This window comes from Cyprinus carpio, chromosome A5 (assembly GCF_018340385.1).
Source record: "Cyprinus carpio isolate SPL01 chromosome A5, ASM1834038v1, whole genome shotgun sequence".
NCBI lineage: Eukaryota > Metazoa > Chordata > Actinopteri > Cypriniformes > Cyprinidae > Cyprinus > Cyprinus carpio.
In genome coordinates this window covers 22,390,429-22,409,977 of record NC_056576.1, presented here as the reverse complement: position 1 = coordinate 22,409,977, position 19,549 = coordinate 22,390,429, and the positions used below count along the sequence as shown (strand labels likewise).

The 19,549-nt window shown below is 36.1% G+C and overlaps 1 long non-coding RNA gene across 2 annotated transcripts; it reads left to right on the top strand.

Annotated features, from left to right (window-relative positions):
- The first annotated feature begins 6,534 nt into the window (after positions 1-6,534).
- On the top strand, positions 6,535-7,515 carry LOC122141881. 2 transcript variants are annotated; one of them, XR_006158171.1, is made up of 3 exons: positions 6,535-6,559; positions 7,083-7,287; positions 7,422-7,515. It is a non-coding gene; the product is annotated as an uncharacterized LOC122141881 (long non-coding RNA). The 2 variants fall into 2 exon arrangements; XR_006158172.1 differs by lacking the exon at positions 6,535-6,559 and adding an exon at positions 6,799-6,936.
- The last annotated feature ends 12,034 nt before the right edge of the window (positions 7,516-19,549 follow it).

The following is a 19,549-nucleotide window of genomic DNA, read 5'->3' as shown; positions in this document are numbered from 1 at the left end:
ACTGTATGTAACCCCTTTAAAAAAAACCCAAAGAGTCGGCTTACGTACAGCCAGTTGCTGTCATGGCAGTTCTACAGCCTTGACCACGCGTTTTTCACTTTGCATGTCTATCACCCGTAGCGTTCATCATAGCCATTTTCCCTTGCTGTGTTCCTTCTTTCAGCAAGCTACTCGTGTATTGTCAGTTTATTCACAAAACTGGCGGTAACACAAGGCTGTTATTCAACGACAGATAAAGCTTGCCAGCGAGCAGAGTATCCACGGCGTCGACTAAACGTTCACGCGAACACTAGCCTACTTATAGAGTTTCATGACCAAGTAGAGTGCTCTGGTCAGTTGTCCACATGGTAACGAAACAGCAATTTAGTGACAGATAAAGATTAGTGAGCTTATAAGCAGCACGATCACTGACATGCTTATTATAGTCTATAAAAGGATAATATAATCGATATGCTAGCAGTACGTTGGAATAGTCGACATTCTGTTCTAAAAAGCTAGCTTCAAAAGTTTTACGATGGTGGGTTCTTCTTATTGAGACAACTCTGTTAACAGGCAGGCAGAAAAGTTATGCTGCGTTTCACGGTGACAGTGCTTGTTGTCTTTGCTTTTTATATCTTTTACAGGCTGAGAGATTTGGTTAAAAAAAAAAACAAAAACCCTACTCTTTCTGATGAATCACTCTACAGTTTGCTGGCCTTCTCAAGTTCAACTAAGTTTAAACCATCAGCGTATAGAAAACCCAAAAGAACTTTGGGTTAAACTCTTCCGTGCCCCCCCGTAGCCTGCCATAGCTTATGTTTTGGCTTCGGCATGAAAGGGAGATATAACTATTCAGGCAGTCTCTCACTTTGGCCTGTTTTTTTTTTTTTTTTTAAAAGAACATACTCCATGGTTCAAAAGTTTGGGTCAGTAAAGTTTTTTTTTTTTTTTTTTAAGAAAATAATACATTTATTAAACAAGGATGCAATAAATGATCAAAAATGACAGTAAATCCATTTATAATTATTATAAACTTATTTAAAATAAATCCTGTTCTTTAAAACTTTCTATTTATCAAAGTATCCTAAAAAAAAAAATTCATTGTTTCCGCAAATTTTTTTAAAAAAAATTAAGCAGCACAACTGTTTTCAACATTGATAATATTAAGAAATGTTTCTTGAGCACCAAATCAGCATATTAGAATTATTTCTAAAGGGTAAGTGACATTGAAGAAGATAAGTAATGAAAAGTCCTTTCACGGGGGTTAAATGACATTTTAAAATATATTAAAGTAGAAAGCATACAATTATTGAGAGAGAGTAAAATCTTTGCAATTATTTCAAATTGTAATAATATATTTTACAATATTGTTTTGCTTTACTGTGTTTTTGATTAAATAAATGCAGCCTTGGGGGAGCATAAGAGACTTCTTTCCAATCCCAAACTTTTGAACTGCAGTGTTGGTGAGAGTTGATATTTTACAGCTTCACTTAGTACCTACATATTGTTTTATCTTTAGCTTTATTTTAAATTAAACTTAAGCAATTCTTAGCTGATGTTCACAAGTTCAAGTGCAGTTGTTGGTTTGTTGACTGATTTACATCATGTTTACATAATGTCAGTTTGTGTAAGAGTTATCTGGCTTGATCTGAGGCCTTTAGAGGGAGTCACTCTCACAGCATTCACAAAATGAACATTGCAGTGACAATTACACTGCCAGCAGGTACATAGATCAGGCTTTTAGCTTTCTCTCAGTTTATGATGATTGCTTACAGAAATTTTGAGAAAATTAATGAACTGTAGCTGAGAGAAAAATGACCTGAGTGACATACTGTAACTAAAATAAATTATGTTTAATTTTTCATTTTCTACATGTATTTTTCAGATTAATAGGCATGCCAAAGGAAAATATGATCCTCCAGACCCACGCAGATTATATACCGTCATGTCAGCAGAGGAACTGGCCAGTGGAAGAAGTCACACTGGACCGAGTTGGAGATTTCTGGTTATTATTATTCCTCACACCTCAACTCATACAATGAATGTATTTTTATGAATGTGCTACTGAAGGTACAGTAAACTGACATGAGAGAAATTAATGAATAAATCAGTGAACGTGAAAGCCTACTTGTACTGAACTATTTATAAAGTGGCAATGTTTGACCAAAGTGACGAGCATTGCTGAGTATATACTATCAGAAATGTGTGTTCTCTGGGAATCTGTAAATATTTTGTCACTTCCTCCATTCAACAGGGCGGTCAGAAGTCTAAGCAGTCACTAGGACGCTGACCATCTGACTGATCCAATGAAACATACCTGAAGGATTCTCTCTGAACTACAAAGCTGCCCATCTCGTCTACCTAAACCTGTCCTCAACAAACTGCGCAGTGCCAGCAGAACTGGCAATGGGAATTCTAAGGTACGTGCAAATTGGCTCGATTCTAAGGTACATTCGCAAAGTTAGGTAAAATATTGTTGACCTTTTAGCATTCACAGTTATATAATAAATATAGAATACAACTAAATTAAAAAGGCTGCGGACTATCTATTAACAGCTCAAAATATTGACATTTTCTAAGAACAAGTGTCTCAGATAGTTTGGCATTTTTGTTGACGATATCCTTAACAAAGTACGCTTTTTTATTGCCTACATTTTTTACTTAGTGTATTTTTTTTAGGAATGCTTTAAAAATGTTGGATTTCCTTAGAATTGGCCGGTTCCAGTTGAACACTTGGCTCAAGGTAAAGTTTGTTTTTTATTCTAAACGTTTTATCTTTACACGTAACAGACAACGATGCCATTTTTCATTAGCTAGAACAATTTTTTAGGAATCCTTGTCACAGGTATACTCACTTGCTTCAGGATGCCTGATGACCAGGAATATTGTTACAGTTACATCTTTTTATAACGAAATTTTATATTATATTAAACAAAAAGTATTCATTATTTATTACCTTAGATCTATTTTTCCCTCCCAATTACCACGAAACTCCCCAAGACCATGGACGATTTGAGGGAGCGACCAATGATCACAGGTAATACGCACCCAGTATGGTTTTTAAAATCATGATATAGCAAGGACAAGCTAATATTAAATGCTTGTTTCTACTGTGTTCACTCATGTGCTACACGTACTGTGCGACAAGACAGACATTAGGTGAGCGACTGCATGGGCCCTTAATGGGAGTACAGGAAAAGGCATCAGAGGAGATCACACATGTGATGCTGAATACATGCCTGAGTACGCACTGTTTCAAAATCTCAGTTACAATTAGCACTACCACCATTGAAAGGATGTAACGACTACTTTTCTTGTTTAAAGTATTTCCATATTCTCACCAAGGTGCATTATTTGATAAGTCAGCTAACATAGGTATATTGTAAATTTTTAATTGCCTTTTATAAAATTCATTTAGTGGGGGGCATTCAAATCCTAATGATATTTATTCATATTGATTCGCTTTTGCAAGCCTTTTAAACTCGTTTTATTCAAAATGCATCATTCAGTTTGTTTTCAATTCGCTTGAAGTATATGGCTAAGTGCTTGGACTTTTAGCTCCCCACGGCGCTTAGGAGCCGTGTTTTTTTGGAGAGAAGATTACTGTGTATTTCTTTTAAAATCTGACAAATCAAAAAACCTTTGATGTATGAAGGATGACAATACTACATATAGTACTCCAATCCTTGAGTATTGGGCATGAGTAAGCTGTAATTGTTAGTCCCCACGCATAGAGCCCTTTTTTTTGAAGCGCTTTCCAGGATTTCTTTTATAGGTTTCAAGCCCTTTTGGTAGAAGATCAATTCTATAAGCCTTTTAGTTTGAAATTGGATGTTAGCTTAATATTCGTGATGGAGAGCTGATTTAATTATCATTAGGTCTCATGAGGATAGAAAATTAGAAAGGAAGCTTTTTTGAAATAATTTTTTTTTTGACCTTTAAATGATTTTTGCACTTTTGATCAATGAATGCAAACTATACAAGATAATTTTAAAAAAGAATCCTACTGACCAAATTTAAAGCAGTTTGTCACTATGCATGTAACTTCAATAAATATTATATTTTAAACAAAAAAAAGCTAGATTAAAATATGTAACCAATATTATATATATATATTATATATATATTATACATAAATAATAATATTATTATATTATATATATAATATTTCTTTCACTCAAACAATGCCAAAAACCTGAACTAATATTATTATCTGCAAAAAAACAACAACATCAAGAAGAGATCTTAAATACATCTGTGGAACCTCACAACTGAAACAGGGCGCACACCTGGACGGAAACGCAGCGCCATCCCAAACGTCTTTAAAATTCAGAAATGTTTTTATGCAGTGCATGGACACCGGCCGCACCACTCACATCTCATATATTGTGCATTTTTCAGCAAAAAGTTTTTGTGGCTTGACTGAAGTCTGTATGCTTCATATAAAGAGCTATAATATGGATCACACTTTTCTTCCCGCTTGCTCTGTTTAAACCAAACTTAAAAACTCATCAACATCATTTGTTGAATTGTGTTTGGATTATGTCTCACCATATGCGTCCACAAAATTGAATAAAGCAAGTACAATTTGCCAATTACACTTAGTGAACTAGAATTCTTTAGCATTGGAGTGTAGAGTGTAATATCAGCAGTTTTATACTTTGCTCTAACGGCTTATTTCTCCAAATGCATGTGCAGCAGGTCAGTACAGTTTGGCTTGGCAACATATTCATGTTGTGGAAAATAAAGCTGTAGTTCGTTATGTCTGCGATGAATTGATTTGAAAAGAGGGGTTGTTTCGTGTAGTCCCAAATTTTAGCTCACAAAGTGTATTGTTCCTGAGAAATTTGAACTGTGGATCTGGTTGCCCAATCCATTTACTGAATCTGATGCCTGTTCAGGAGGTGCAAACAGACTAGACTACTATGTTGATCCGTTTCATTGATTACGCCTAGAAAACAGTTGTTTGTGATTGTGATCCCCTTTTATCGTGCCTTTTTCCAGTCTCGTGCCAACCTCATGTCCAACCACAGTGAGCGGCCATGCGCCCCCCGGCGCAGAGGGGCGACCGCGGGCCCGAAAAGAGACGGCTGTGCTGTGTTCTTCACAGACCTGAGAAGTTGGAGAAATCTCCTTCCCTGGTCCGTACTTACACCAAGTTTTCAAGTGAGTGCTTCCTATCAAGTCAGCTTTGTTTGCTACTTGTTTATTTTCTCAGAGTCTTACTCTGGTATGCAGAAACCCCCCCCACCCCCCCCCACCAGTGGAGTTAAATTCATGGGATTGCCTATTGGCAAACTCGGAGGGCTCCGTAGGTTATGCTACCACCAGAGGCATGACCAAAGATAACCATCGGAAGGTAGTGTCCTGATGGAGGTGAAGAACGAACTTGTTTGCTAGGGATAACGGACACTGAATGAAGAAGGCTATGCAGTTCACATTAAATAGGCTCAATTTAGGTTTTTTCCAGTCTTTACACTGACCACGCAATGACTGTTTAGCCTGGTCCTGTACTGACTAGGCAGTAAATCACAAGTATAATAAAACATAGTTAACAACTAGATGGCGAGGGACAAATAACTAAATACTCGGTCTCTGAAAATAAATATCAAAGTTCAGAGTTCAAAAGCGGCACCTATGTCAGTAGAATTCCGATTTGTGAGCCCCGAAAGAAATGATCAAACAGAACAGATTATGATTAGATGATTCAACATATTATATTATTATTATTTTATTTGTTGTGTGGCAAGTTGGATATCTAAATATGGCCACTTTGAAAAAAATAACATCCAGTAGCATTCTCTGAATATTTTAGAAGATATGCAGCCTGCAGTTAAATGAAACAAAACATTTACTGTCTTTTCAAAATTTTTGAGAAGCCAAGTTAGTCGAAGTGATGTGGCGCTCACTGATACATAAAATTAAATCTATGGTTGAATTAAGTGCTAGGTGGATTTCAGTGATAACATACTTTTTACTTTCTATTTCTTCATGATGCCTCAATACAGCTGAATACAATTTTCTTAAGCATACACTAACTTTTTGATGAAGTTCTGTCTTATTTCTTCTTTCTCAGCGTATTCTTCATTTTTCCCCTGCAATCTAGAATAATTTTTTTATTCAATCATTGTCATATATTGCAAAATGATGACCAAAAAAAAAAAAAAAAATGCAAAAGAAGGGCAGTTCCCCCCGTGGACATTAGCTTTTGAAATATCTAGATTGAACTGGAGCAAGGAACCTTATAAAAGATCTTAGATTTAGATGTTACACCGCTCCCTTTGCTACGCATGCTTTAGTAAATTAACTTAAATACCCTTAATTTACTGGTGTTGTCCAGCGAGGCGATCCAAAGCAGCCTTCAGAGGAAACGTCCCGCTGGTAGCTAATGCCCCATGACACTGGAGTCACAGGGAGTACTCAAGATGTGACGCTCATCCAGACCATGATGTTTCCTGTCTGGCTTACGTGCATTGCTGAGAGTGCCATTGGGCTCCATCAACTCTGCCCTCACCCACGTCAGACACCAGCACACATCCCTACAGTCCTGTGCGCGACCTCAACTCCCTCCCAGACTCTGGTAAGTGATATTTGAAACTGCTTTATTGGAGATAAATAGTTAGCAGGGAATGGGGAACTCACTTGGGCAATCTATCTTGTGTAAATTCCTACTAAGATGAGTTCAAGAATTTCACATAAGCAATCCAAAATATAGTGCCATTGAAGTGGATGACTTAGCGTTTCTTATATAGGATAACTGTCAGCATTTATGACCCTCGTTATTGCTTTTCAAAATCTCTGTGACTTTCTGTGGAGCACCAAAATAAGATATTTTAAAGAATGTTCCAGGTAACCTTTGACTTCATTTGTATAGACAAAATGTATAGACATTTTTCAAAATATATTTTTATGTTCCACAGAAGAAAAAAATTCATACAGGTTTGGAACGGCATGAAGGTGAGTTAATGATGACATCATTTTAATTTTGGGGGGTGAATTACTCTTTAATGTCATTCCTAAGAGAAATACATCACATTTTTCCTCGGTTAGATTCGGCATGAAGGTCTTGTCTCAGCATTACTAGGTTTCCTGGCCTTTCACAGGTGTGGTGGAGTATCTAAGTAATGGTGGAGTTGCAGAAAATCACAAAGACTTTAAGGAACTGCGTTACAGTGATTGTTTAAACCAACTTCAGTTGCAACGGCAAAAACGGCAAGCCCGATGGCAGCATCACACACAGTTTCCAGCTGAAGAGTGCCTACGAGGGGAATTCTCATGCCCTACACCAACTACACTTATGAATTCAAGGTGAAGAGATAACTAATTCAGATATATTTAAGTTTCACGCATTGCTTTATTGTATTGCACTGAAATCAGCTCCTAATTTTATATTATTGTCACAGATTTTTAATTTATGAAACCTTTTTTCTCCTTTTCTGTAGGGCGTGATTGACTACATCTTCTTCTCTAGGACACACATGCGTGTTCTGGGCGTTCTGGGTCCACTGGAGACTCAGTGGCTGAAGGACAACAACAACATAACCGGCTGCCCCCACCCGCACATCCCTCCGATCACTTTGCCCTTCTGGCTCAGCTGGAGTACCACCCGCCTTTACCCCCCCTCAACGGGCTGCATCTGCCTGTCCACAGGTAGTGCAGCCCCCTTCCCCAAACCCATGGGACGAATGATAAGCCCCTACAAAATAGGCACACATATTAAGGAGTGAAAGTACTTACCTACTTTGTTCCTTTTTTTAATATTTGCACAACGATTATATGATCTTATTATTACGTTTTCCAACATGAAAACAAAAGGTTAATACCAAATTAGGGTTGGGATTCTCTGTTTGGTACCAAACAAACGCTGCTTTCAGGGAAATCGATCTGTTTGTCTAAATGTGAGATTGCATAAGCCATGTGTCAGTATTTGGATGGTAGAAATGTGTAACTTAAGCAAAGACAGAATCATGTCAGCAAGAGTATTACAAAAAAGATGTTCCAGTTAGCATTAGGCATCCTCTTTTAAATTCCCCTTCAGCATCTCATAAATTTTACAAGAAATCATTAAAGGTGGCATTTAAATCTGTAAATTTTGAGTATAATAAAACCCCATTTGTCTCTTTATTATGCAATCTAATATTAGTTATTGCATCCTGTGCATTACAAACTCAAGTTCCCCTGTTTGATGTTATCGGAGGATGGATTTGCATTAAGTTTATGAACTGGAAAACAGCGGTCTATTTTTAAATTGAAAATTCTTAATAGTGCAATGTAAAGTATTATGCAAACTTGTCTTTTGGTCAAAAATGTTTAAAAACTATTAAAAAGGATCCCAGGCCTACTGATTATAACCCAGCTGTGCTGTTTTCCGTTGCTGCTTGCATCAGCATCTAAATCACATCGCCGTACTGATGTATATTTACACAATACAAAGTCCTCCCTGCCTCAGTGATCTCATGATGTCAGCGAGCGTCTCTAAAGAATCTCTGATTGACAGGTGGTTGACTTTATTGGTACAATTTATAATTTCTACAGAAGACTACCTAAGGGTCTAAGGCGTAGTTTGGCCAAAAATGAAAATACTGTCATCGTTTTCTCACCCTCATGGTGTTCCAAACCTGTATGACATTATTTCTTCTGTGGAACACTTTTCATTTTTGGGTGAACTATCCATTTAACACAGGCCAATTCAGCTTAATCATGTTGTTTCACATTTGTTTCAATGCTAATGGCTTGTCAGCTGCATCGGTACAGGATGAATGTTAATTTATAAATTAATTTATAAATGTCATTGTGTGATTTGTTGGAGACGAGAAAAAATGACATGATTCTTTCATTTTATTTGTTTGGCAAAAACTATACGGATTCAAGAGCATTTCTGTAGTTAAAGGCTGTTCTCACTGTTATATCTACATATTTATGGTTTTCAAGGTTGGCAAGCTAAAACACAATCATTCGCTGAATTTCTCTAAAAGCTGTAATACTCTACACAACGTATAAAATCTGAATTTATGTGTTGTTCCAAACACAGTAGACTTAACACAGAAACATATCTGTCATTGCTAGGAGACATATAACCAGTTAAAACAATATGTGTTTTAAAATCATTGTCCAACTGGACATAGTTCATAGTCCGAAGCTAAAAAAAAAAAAGTGTATGCCCATCATACACTATGTGATTTTCTGTGAAATCTGTCAACTCAAATCTGCATTTGCTCTGACTTTCGGCAGCTAGTGTCAACTTGTCAAGAGTGCAAAACGTGGTAAAAGTTGTGTAGTGTATTTATAGTCTTAAACTGAATGAATTTGGGCAAACTATAACATTTTTTTATGTCAGTGACATTAGTGTTGTCTGTCACATGACTACTGTGAAAACACTTCCCTGCATGAATTCAGACTTTTATAAACCAAAAAGTCCTTTGCTCAAAAGAGCAGTCATCAAAATGTATAAAGCAGGGTCTTCTTGAGTTAAAATGCTGGAGCATTTTGTGATGTTTAACCTGTGAGGAGCGTAGGTTGTTGATAGTACTTGTCTATTTGACACATCCAGGTTCACTTAATGTCTTTTTTGTAAAAAGCTACAACTTTCCTAACATGTTTCAGCAGACTGTGCCTTGTTCTGTGTTGAGCTGATGTGAGTAATATGTTTTAAAAGGAAGGTCAGAGGTGCTAAAGTGGACTATTTAGTGTTGGACTATGTGTGCTGTATGCTACTTATCACTTACTGCCATCAGACTTCAGAAAATAAACAATAACCACACTGATTAACTCCCATCCCTGTTTACATTTAATGACATATTTGGTTAGGATCCATGCAACACCTTCACATTTGAGATTTTTAGTCATCAAAACATCATTTCTATAAGTGGAACACTTTTGAGCATCAGTGCTTTCACTTTTTGTCACTTTTGCAGAAACTGATTGTTAGGTTGAGCATTCCTCTTTGATCAAACTGTGCCTAGCCTGAACCAGCTTTTCTACAGCAGTACTGCCTGTGAAAGCAAGACGCTTACAGAGTGAGCCAGCACCAGCATCCATCCCAGCACTCTTCCCATCCACTCATCCATTCATCTGTCCATCTCTTCTCTTCACCAGAGAGACATGATGACTACTTAATTGGCCGTGATACAGTTATAACATTTTTATAACCGTAAGTAAGTCAACTTCCCAAGAAATTCCCATAGAACAAACTAAACATATTTTCTGGCATGGCAAATGGTCTGAATGGCCAGCTATTTTAATCCAGATTGATGAACATGCATTATTTTTCAATTAGTAATAAAAGCATGTGGAAAATATCAGTAGTCCCTCATTGAATATGGATAATGGCACCAGGGTTTGAGGTCAGTTTTGATAAGAAATTTAAATTAATGAAGGACTTGCGTGATTGTAAGATGCTTTAAAGTATTGTTTTGCTAAGAACCTTGAGAAACCATGATTAGAATATCCAAAAAAAAGAGCATTTTCCCAATGAGATGATGACTTAATCGCTGGATTTTCTCATTGACTTTGGGAGTTTTTTTCATGCAGTTTCTCCTCAGCTGAGGAATACACCATTTTATAAATCTTGTTTAGTCTCTGAACATATATGGTGATGATATATGGGGGAAAAACTTTCTGTTTGCAAATGAAAATGGTGCTACATGTGGCCCATTTGTAAAACAAGAAATTCTCAACAAAGTCTTGTCCTAGTTAAAGGAACTTAAAAGGCAATAAAGTTGTCATTTTAAAGGAAGAAGGTTGTGAGAGTTTTATTTCAAAATAATAATTACAGATTTTGTAGATAGCCTATGATAACAAATTTGTGGCTATGTAAAGATGGCCTGATAACATTCAGCACACTTGAGTTGCCAGTTTAACGAAAAGGAATAGTTGAAAAGAAAGTGGAAAATGTCTTAATTGCAGTTGTTCTTGTCCGCTTTGATTTATGCAACAGTGGGCATGGAACTTTCCTTTACAGATCTTTTGCTGTACAGTAGGAAAAAGAAAACATAAGAAAACCATTAGACAATGCAAAGAAAAGTAAAACAAAAGGTAAATTCTAGCTTAGACAGTTTTGATTTTGATTTTAGGAGTTAAGACTTAAAACCCTACCTCATTACTTTTGTTGGGGATTTTTTTTATCCATTGTGCTTCAGGGTTTATGCAAACTGTTTTGTTGTCCTTTTTGGTAATCCTGAGGAATTTAAAAGAATTTAATAAATATATGCAATACTATTTGCCTGTCTTACACAACTGTATGGGCAATAAGTGACATTTGTCTAAGAGCTGCGTGGGTTAATAGTGGATAATGTAACATATTTTTGAGAGCACTGAGGTTTGTCAGAACAGAGGAAATATGCACCCTTTTGCACATTTCCCTCATGTCTGTAATTACAGTGTGTGAGCCACCGACGTGTAGAAGCAAAACATCATGACTCACAAGATCTCGGTTTTGCGACAGTGTGCTCCTGGAGGCAGGATCTCAATCCTCTGGAACACCCGAGTTGGGATTATGGATGAGGAGGTGGTCACACACTGACAGTTTCCTGTTGGTAGCCACGCCATCCATTGGCAATGCTGAAAGAAGCCATGTAGATACAGTTAGAATGACATTTCTCTAAAGAAACAATGCTGAACCATTCTATCAGAAATAAAAAAAATTATGACAAACAGTTGAGTGCATAATTAACCTGCAATAAATTATAGCACATTTTACCCTTTAACAGATCCACCTTTTAAACTTAGAAAGCACCTGGTTTATACAGACATCTTTGTATTAAAACACCACATAATATTGACCACACAGAATGCTGCACCACTTAAATTCTAAAATAAAATATAAAATCCATTTCTATACTCTTACCAAAGAGGGTTGTGAAGCAGCAGGCTGCAGTAGCTGCCAGCAGTAAATAAGAGAGCAGTGACATGTTGAGGCTGAGATCAGATGTGGAGTGAAGCAAGTCTAGGATGAGAGGCGTCTTCTGCCCAGTTTATATTGATGCTCAGAAGAGGAAGTGGGTGAAAAGGATATATGCATATGAGTTGGAATTTTTATGTCAGAGGAAAATAGTTATAGCTTTACTCTTAAAGATAGATAATCACGTAAATTCACAGTTTAATATTGAATATTTTAAAGTAATTTACTTCTGAATCAATAATGGATTTTGTTAACTCACTGGTGATAATTCCCATGTGGCAAGAAACTTTTGAATTTGTTTTTCATTTTATTTTTGATTTTATATTTTTGATTTTTTTTGGGGGGAGGGGGGGTCATTTGCATTTTGTATTTTTATTGGATTAGTTAGAATATCTCATCAATAATAAAAACTCAAAGTGTATTTAGAAAATATTTCATCCTCTCACATACAACCTACAGCATGCACTAAGATTTAAAAAACTCAAGAATAGAAATAATTAGGGAAGATACCTATACATTATTCAATCAATGAGCTATAAAAGGGGGGAAATACATGCACAGATGCATAAATACATTTTATAAGTTACTTTTATGTTGCATGTTTCTTATCACAATTGTACAGTCTTATTCTTTTATCTGTAAACAAGGGCTTTCACGGTTTCATTTTGGAACCTGGTTTTCATTCTCTTGAAATGATGTGAAATGTTGCTTTCAGTTTCATGTTTTAGTTCTTGAGGGAGACTAAACGGTGAGGTTCCCTCATCTTCACAGAACCCAGTGGGTTATATTACATTTTGTGGACCTGATTATCTTCTCTCCCAAATGTGCTGTACACGAATATACTGTCATCTGACATTTGTGTCATGAGGTCTGATGCGACTGCTAAAGGCAAAACAAAGCTTACTTTTAAGTCTGATGAGTAATAAAAATACTGTGAGGAAATATGTCAAAACTCAAGCAACATAATTTATGTGTGTGTGTGTGTGTGTGTGTGTGTGTGTGTGTGTGTGTGTGTGTGTGTGTGTGTGTGTGTGTGTGTGTGTGTGTCAATATCACATAAGTTAGTGGCAATAAAACATTTGATGCAAGTAATATAGTATTTATATTAAAGTATAAATTACTTGAAGATAAAAAGCTAGTCTTAGACGCAGATTCCTATTTTAAGATGGGAATTTTAGAGAACTGGTTTGAATAATCAGTGTTTGAACATTTTGCTGAAACTTGTTTACCAAAATAGTTTGATGGTAAACACAAGTGACTTGTTGGACAGACAGAAATTGCAAAATAAGGAACAGAAAATGCTGCCTTTGTCAAGCTGAATATTTTGTCTATTTTCAGACAGCCCTGAACAAGTGCTGGCTCAGGCATTTATTTACCGTAATGGACTCAGGCACTTTTTTTTTTTTTTACCATATATGAATTGGCATCATGAACCCAGCATCTAATAGCGCTACCTGCATCAAAAGACATGGACAACAAGAAAATGTTCCTAAACACTTCTAAACTGCTCTGAAACGACAAGCAATTTGTCCAGATATAGATCCCACTGAATAACAATGGAGGGATTTGAAAGCAGTTTGAAACAATTGGAAGTAGGCAGTCTTTATAAACTAAATAAGGCTTTAGACTAGAATTAGGCTAAACTGCCATCATTGGTTCATATGAAACACATATTTACAAATATACAGTCCAAATGCTCTGTTATTAGATTAAATTTACAGTGCAAACAAATACTACCCAAGCCATTTTAGGATTTCAATGAGTGCCTTTATTTTATTTTAGTTTAAATATAACTATACTTAGCCTACTTGATTAGTGAGGATCATAAAATATTTATTGTAAAATAATGCTTTTTAAATACCCTGATTTGTCAATTATCAAAATCTTTGTCTCTGGATCCCAAGAGATGTTTTGTCTTTAAATTGTCTTTGACCTTTACAGTAACCTTTTTGTCTACATGTTTATAAACCTATATGAATCAGTAAAAGGAAACATCCTCTCACGTATATTTTAGAATGTAAATACAAATGATGGAAACTCAAGCTTTCATCTGGTTTTGTTTTTCTTTAAAATGAACATTTGTTTTTCAGGTGCAACTTGTTCTTATAAACCAATATAAACCAATATGCTAATTTATATTTTTGTGAAAAATTACCGTATACATTTTTGAGTAAATGACATTTTTCGGAATGTCATGAACATTTCCATCATATCTCAAATTATGTACTATGTTTAGTTTAACATTGTGGTGGAAATGACATTGTAACTATTTTTTGAGGGGGGTTTCTTCTTTTTTTTTTTTTTTTTTCTTTTTTTTTTTTTTTTGCCAAAGCTATATTTATAGCTATAATTTGATGTATGCACAACAGCAATAGATTTACCTTGGTTTTTCATAATAAAAAGTAAAATGTTAAATATTCTTATTTTATGATGGATTTAAGGGAAAACATTTTTTTTTTTCATTCAAAACATCTGAAAGGTAGCCAAAACAGTTTGAATGTGACCTTAATATAACAAAGCTATATTTAGTTTTTGTAAAATCAACACCAACATCCTGGATTTTTCTAGGGTTAAACCTTTATTCTTGTAATACTTTGCTCAGTTTACAAATATTTTTTACATTTAAAGTTGCAGCTCTGACTCAACTTTTCAATTCCTCTTCAGTTTTATTGTCATATTAAGCTGATTCCCATGAACCTTTGTAAGGTTAACCAGATAAAAAAGTAGAACTATCTTTCCTTGGCTATTGGGTTAAAACTTTTTTGCATCTGTACTAAAACAGAGGTCCTAAATTGGGGGACTGGGGCCCAGTGGTGCCTCAGCACACTTTCAAGGGGCTGCACGTTGACTTCATTAAAGGCTATTAGAAATGGTTTCAATGTATTCAGAAAAGTTCTAAACTTCAAAAAATTGTAATGCAGGGACTAGGAATAAAAAAAAAGATTAAGATCCACTGTTTTAAAAGACATTACAGTTCAGGGCTGTTTTACACTTTTTCTCATATTCGCAACGATTTTGAAATGCTCTTGGTCCCTTCTTCTTTCCCTACAATTAAACTAACTCAGAGAAAGATGGGGTAAATCTAATCACATATTTATTTGACCTGACTATAGCTATTTCTTACCTCTATCTCATTTTTTCCTATAGGCTATAGAGTACGACAGGGAAATTAAAACATGGCTTTAAACTGGAATTATTCGACTGGCATTAACAGAAACGGGGTTTTCCAGCTAGAATGGTAAACAGCAGTTTGACATTCAGTCACTTTCTTAAAACATTATCCACAATATCCACAGCACCAAGCAAGTGGTTTGATAAGTTCATTAATAGATCATATATGTGGGTGCTAGGCCTATTAAGGCTTTTGTTCCACTTTCCGATCATGAAATACTGTAGATGCTGCAAGCTTTTAAGGGCTCGAGCTGAATAGGATGTGGGGGAGCAATATGTAGATTCTGATCACACAGGCTCCACTCATCTCTCCAGTTAACATATGACTCATACTTCACAGATTACTCATCAGGGAACCTAATAAACGAAAGGTTTTTTTTTTTTATGAGATTAGGCTACTTATCCCATATTCTGTTCTCACTCCCCCATTGTTGTTGTCGTCATAGTCAGTGTTACTTTGTGCACCCCAAATAAAGAGCCTTTTATAAATTGTGAACTACTTTAGTCTCTCTCCTTATTTTAAAGGGGTCATATGACGTTGCTAAAAAGAACATTATTTTATGTGTTTGGTGTAATGAAATGTGTTATAATGTACATTATTCTATGCCCCGCCTTTCTGAAATGCATACATTTTTACAAAGCCCGTCGGTTTGAATGCGAGGTGTGCTCTGATTGGCCAGCTATCCAGGGCGTTGTGATTGGCCGAATGCCAAAAGCATGTGATGGAAATGTTGAGACACCCCTCGCTTAGACAGTAAAAGAAATGGACACAGCGACCACATTGGAAATCAATTGAGACAAGTGAAGCCCGTTTTTTTAGCGATTTTTAGAACTTCCGTTTCTGACGCGCAGACTCCAAACTAAGCTTGATGAAGTCAGCAACCTGTCTGACAGATGTAAACCTTCTAGTAGCTGTGCGTGCAAACTGCCATCGTTAATCTTGCAGAGAGACGGCGAGTTTGAGCGGGGAGTTCTTTGGCGTGAGTGAGCAGGAGTAAGTATTCTGATTAATTATTTTGTATAGTATTTTTAAAATGTAACGCCAGTACGCCATATCTCTTGACGTCTCCCCGATTGCCTGCGAGCTTCTCCTCCTGTCTGTACGGTAATTTCTCTACTGTGCGACAGAGAGTCGAGTGGTTATGACGCAATCGTTAGCCTATTTTTACAAAAAACTGTTTTCTACGGGGCCATAATGTAACATAGAAGGTAATGGAGCCCTTTATACATTGTCGTGTATCTTTAGAAATAAATACATGGACAAATGGAGTCCCTTTAAACGCCTCAGATGTAAAGTTATTCGCTGTCAAAGTGACGCAAAAATGAATGGGAGTCAATGGGAATGCTAACGCAAGTGAAGTTCGGTGACAAGATGGCGGCACGCCCGCCTGGGAAAGAAGAGAAAAGTTGAAAACAAAACAATAATTGAGACACCCCTCGCTGCAGACTGTAGCGCGGTGACGTCACGTATGTGTTTAACGCAAAGTGACGTAAGGTATGTCTTTAGCATTGTAATTTGCATTGCGTGATGACGTTAGTTGTTTTCGCATCTTGCGTGCATTAAAATGCATGCGCTTACTTAAAAGAATACTCTAATAAAATGTTAAAGTAGTAAAGAACATTACGGCGTAAAAAAAAAATACGTGAAAAACAACAGTAAAATATAATACAGCAAACAGCACATATCCATTATTTTAACCATGTTTTTTTCATCTGAGGTAAAATTATACGGAATTACAGAGTTTATTCTGTAATATCTCTGTAGTATTTTATTTACAATATATTAACATTCTGTTGCACTTTACTTCACTGTGTATATTGTAATATTACACTTTAATGGCACCTCATATATGTCTTATTGAGCTATTCAAAAGTAAAACAGATGAAAATCAGTCGTCAGCTCTAGGGGTGCAGATGGTGAAATGTGTGTTGATTACAATTTGATGCAATCGACCCGGGTTCGAGTGTTCCTTTTAACTTAAGTTTTTTTTCTCCTTTTTCAAATTTCAAATCACATCAGAAAAGCATGTATTTTCAATAAAAATGAAGCAAATAATCAAAAAGTTGTAAGGGAGGGCTTTATTGTCCCAATAAGGTGGCATCCATTTAATAATTTGAATTAAAATTATAATTTACACTCAATAAGTTATTATTGCATACTGTTTTATAATGTACTACAATACTGAGGTGCAGATACTTGCCACTATTTGCAATAAGTATAAGTTGCAATCTGGAACTCTGGTTGAATTGTGCAGAAAATGCACTCCAGTTCACGACACCTAATTTACATAAAAGAACAAACAATATTAAAGCATTATTAAATCCTTTTGAAGAAAGGCAGAAGAGCCATAAAAGGAAAAGATTTTAAATGTATTTTTAAATATAGTATACAATGGTGTTAGAAAAAGTGTTATTTGTTTTTCTGTAAAGTGATTTAATTTATAACCAGCATTAACATCAACTAAATTAATAAAGTTTGTCAAGTCAAAATTTAGGTTGGCTTGGCTCGAGAAAGTATAGCCTGAAAGTTTGAAGTTTTTTCAATGTGAAAATTTTACAGTTGAGGGCAATTTTTAGATTAGATTAGATTCAACTTTATTGTCATTGCACATGTAAGGTACAAGGAAACGAAATGCAGTAAGCATCTAACCAGAAGTGCAGTAAGCAGTAAGAACATAATATACAGTGTTTACAATATGTTACAAATGTACAATAAATCTACAAATAAGGCAGTATTATGGACATAATTTACAAATTTGAAATACTATCAGCATGATATACAGATGTGTTATGAACATACTATACAGATGGATTATGTAAAAGTGTATGTACATTATAAGCAGAAACTATGAACATATGAACATCATTTACACTAGTGCAATGGACCGTAAAAAAGTGCATAGAAAATATAAAATATTCCAGTGTGCAAATGGATTACTCAGTATTCTGGATAAACAGACAGGTGCAAGTAATAACAAGTGAACTGTTTTTGTTTGTTTGTAAATCAGATGTAGTGATGAGGAGGGGTGAGGAGTCTGTGTGTGTGGTGTGTGGGGGGGGGGGGGTTTGTGGATGGTGTCAGAGGGCAGAATTCAGTAAGGAGACAGCTGTAGGGAAAAAAAAAAAAAGACTGTTCCTGGATCTGCTGGTCCCGCCTCCCGGGCTCCTAAAAGCACCTCCCGGAGGGCAGGAAGTTAAACAGTCCATGGTCAGGGGGAGAGGAGTCCTTAAGAATGCTGCGAGCTCGATGTAGACAGTGTTTCCTTTGGATGTCCTCAATAGCAGGAAGTGGTGTCCCTGTGATGCGTTGGGCAGTTTTCACCACCCTCTGCAGTGCTTTGTGGTCAGCCACTGAGCAGTTCCCATACCAGACTGTAATACAACTGGTCAGGATGCTCTCGATCGCACACCGGTAGAAGTTCACCAGGATGGCTGAAGACAGCTGGTTCTTCTTCAGTGTCCCGAGGAAGAAGAGACGCTGGTGAGCCTGTGAGCCTCTGATACAGTCTATCAGAGAAAAACAAAAACAGATAGTTGAGAGGAGACAGACAGAGAGATGAAAAGAGACAGACACTCAAATACTTTCACAGTACTCACTACATGGTAAGGGGTTAAAGAACTATCTAGCCACATGAAGTGGGTCTCTTCTCTGAATTTTTTCTCACTGACAGTGTCCCTAAAAAGTCATATAAAGTCACATGAAGGTAAATTTAAGAGGTAACACTTTACAATGAGGTGTCATTGGTAAACACTAGTTAATGTATTAATTAACATGAACTAACAATGAACAATACATTTGTTACAGTATCTATTAATTTTTTGATAATGTTAGTTAATGAAAAATATTACAAATATGCTAAAAAAATTGTTGTTTTTTATTTTTTTTAATGCATGCAACCATCAGTGGCATTCCTTTCATTAATAAAGTCTTTCTGCTCTATTTTAAGACATCTTTAAAGGCTCATTTTAGGCGAAATAAGACTTTTAAAGACCCTTTAAAGAGCAGCAGAATCCCTGTCACTTCGAATAATATATCATGAAACACGTCATAAATGTTTGAAATCGCACACATTTGCAATGACACGCTCTATGATTATGACCAAAGCATCCTTACAATTAAAAGCCATTAACACAAACTCACATTTTTAAGAAAACAAAAGTAATTTAATGTTTTTTTTAGTTTACTGCCACCGAATCTCAAATCCACCATACCTTACGAACATCCGGAAGTGAATGAAAACTGGATATGCGCATTAATGCCAGGCAGTACGGCGCGCACGCGTATTTATGGTAAATACATAAACGTGACGTCACCATGTTACTGCGCATGCGTTTTATAGACATACCTTACGTCATTTTGCGCATGCGCGGTAAACAAATACGTGACGTACATACGTGACGCCACCGCGCTGCAGTCTGCAGCGAGGATGGAAAAGCCGTTTTAACATTTAAAAGTTAAGTTTGACCATCCGGAATTAACATTGTAGATATCACTAACGT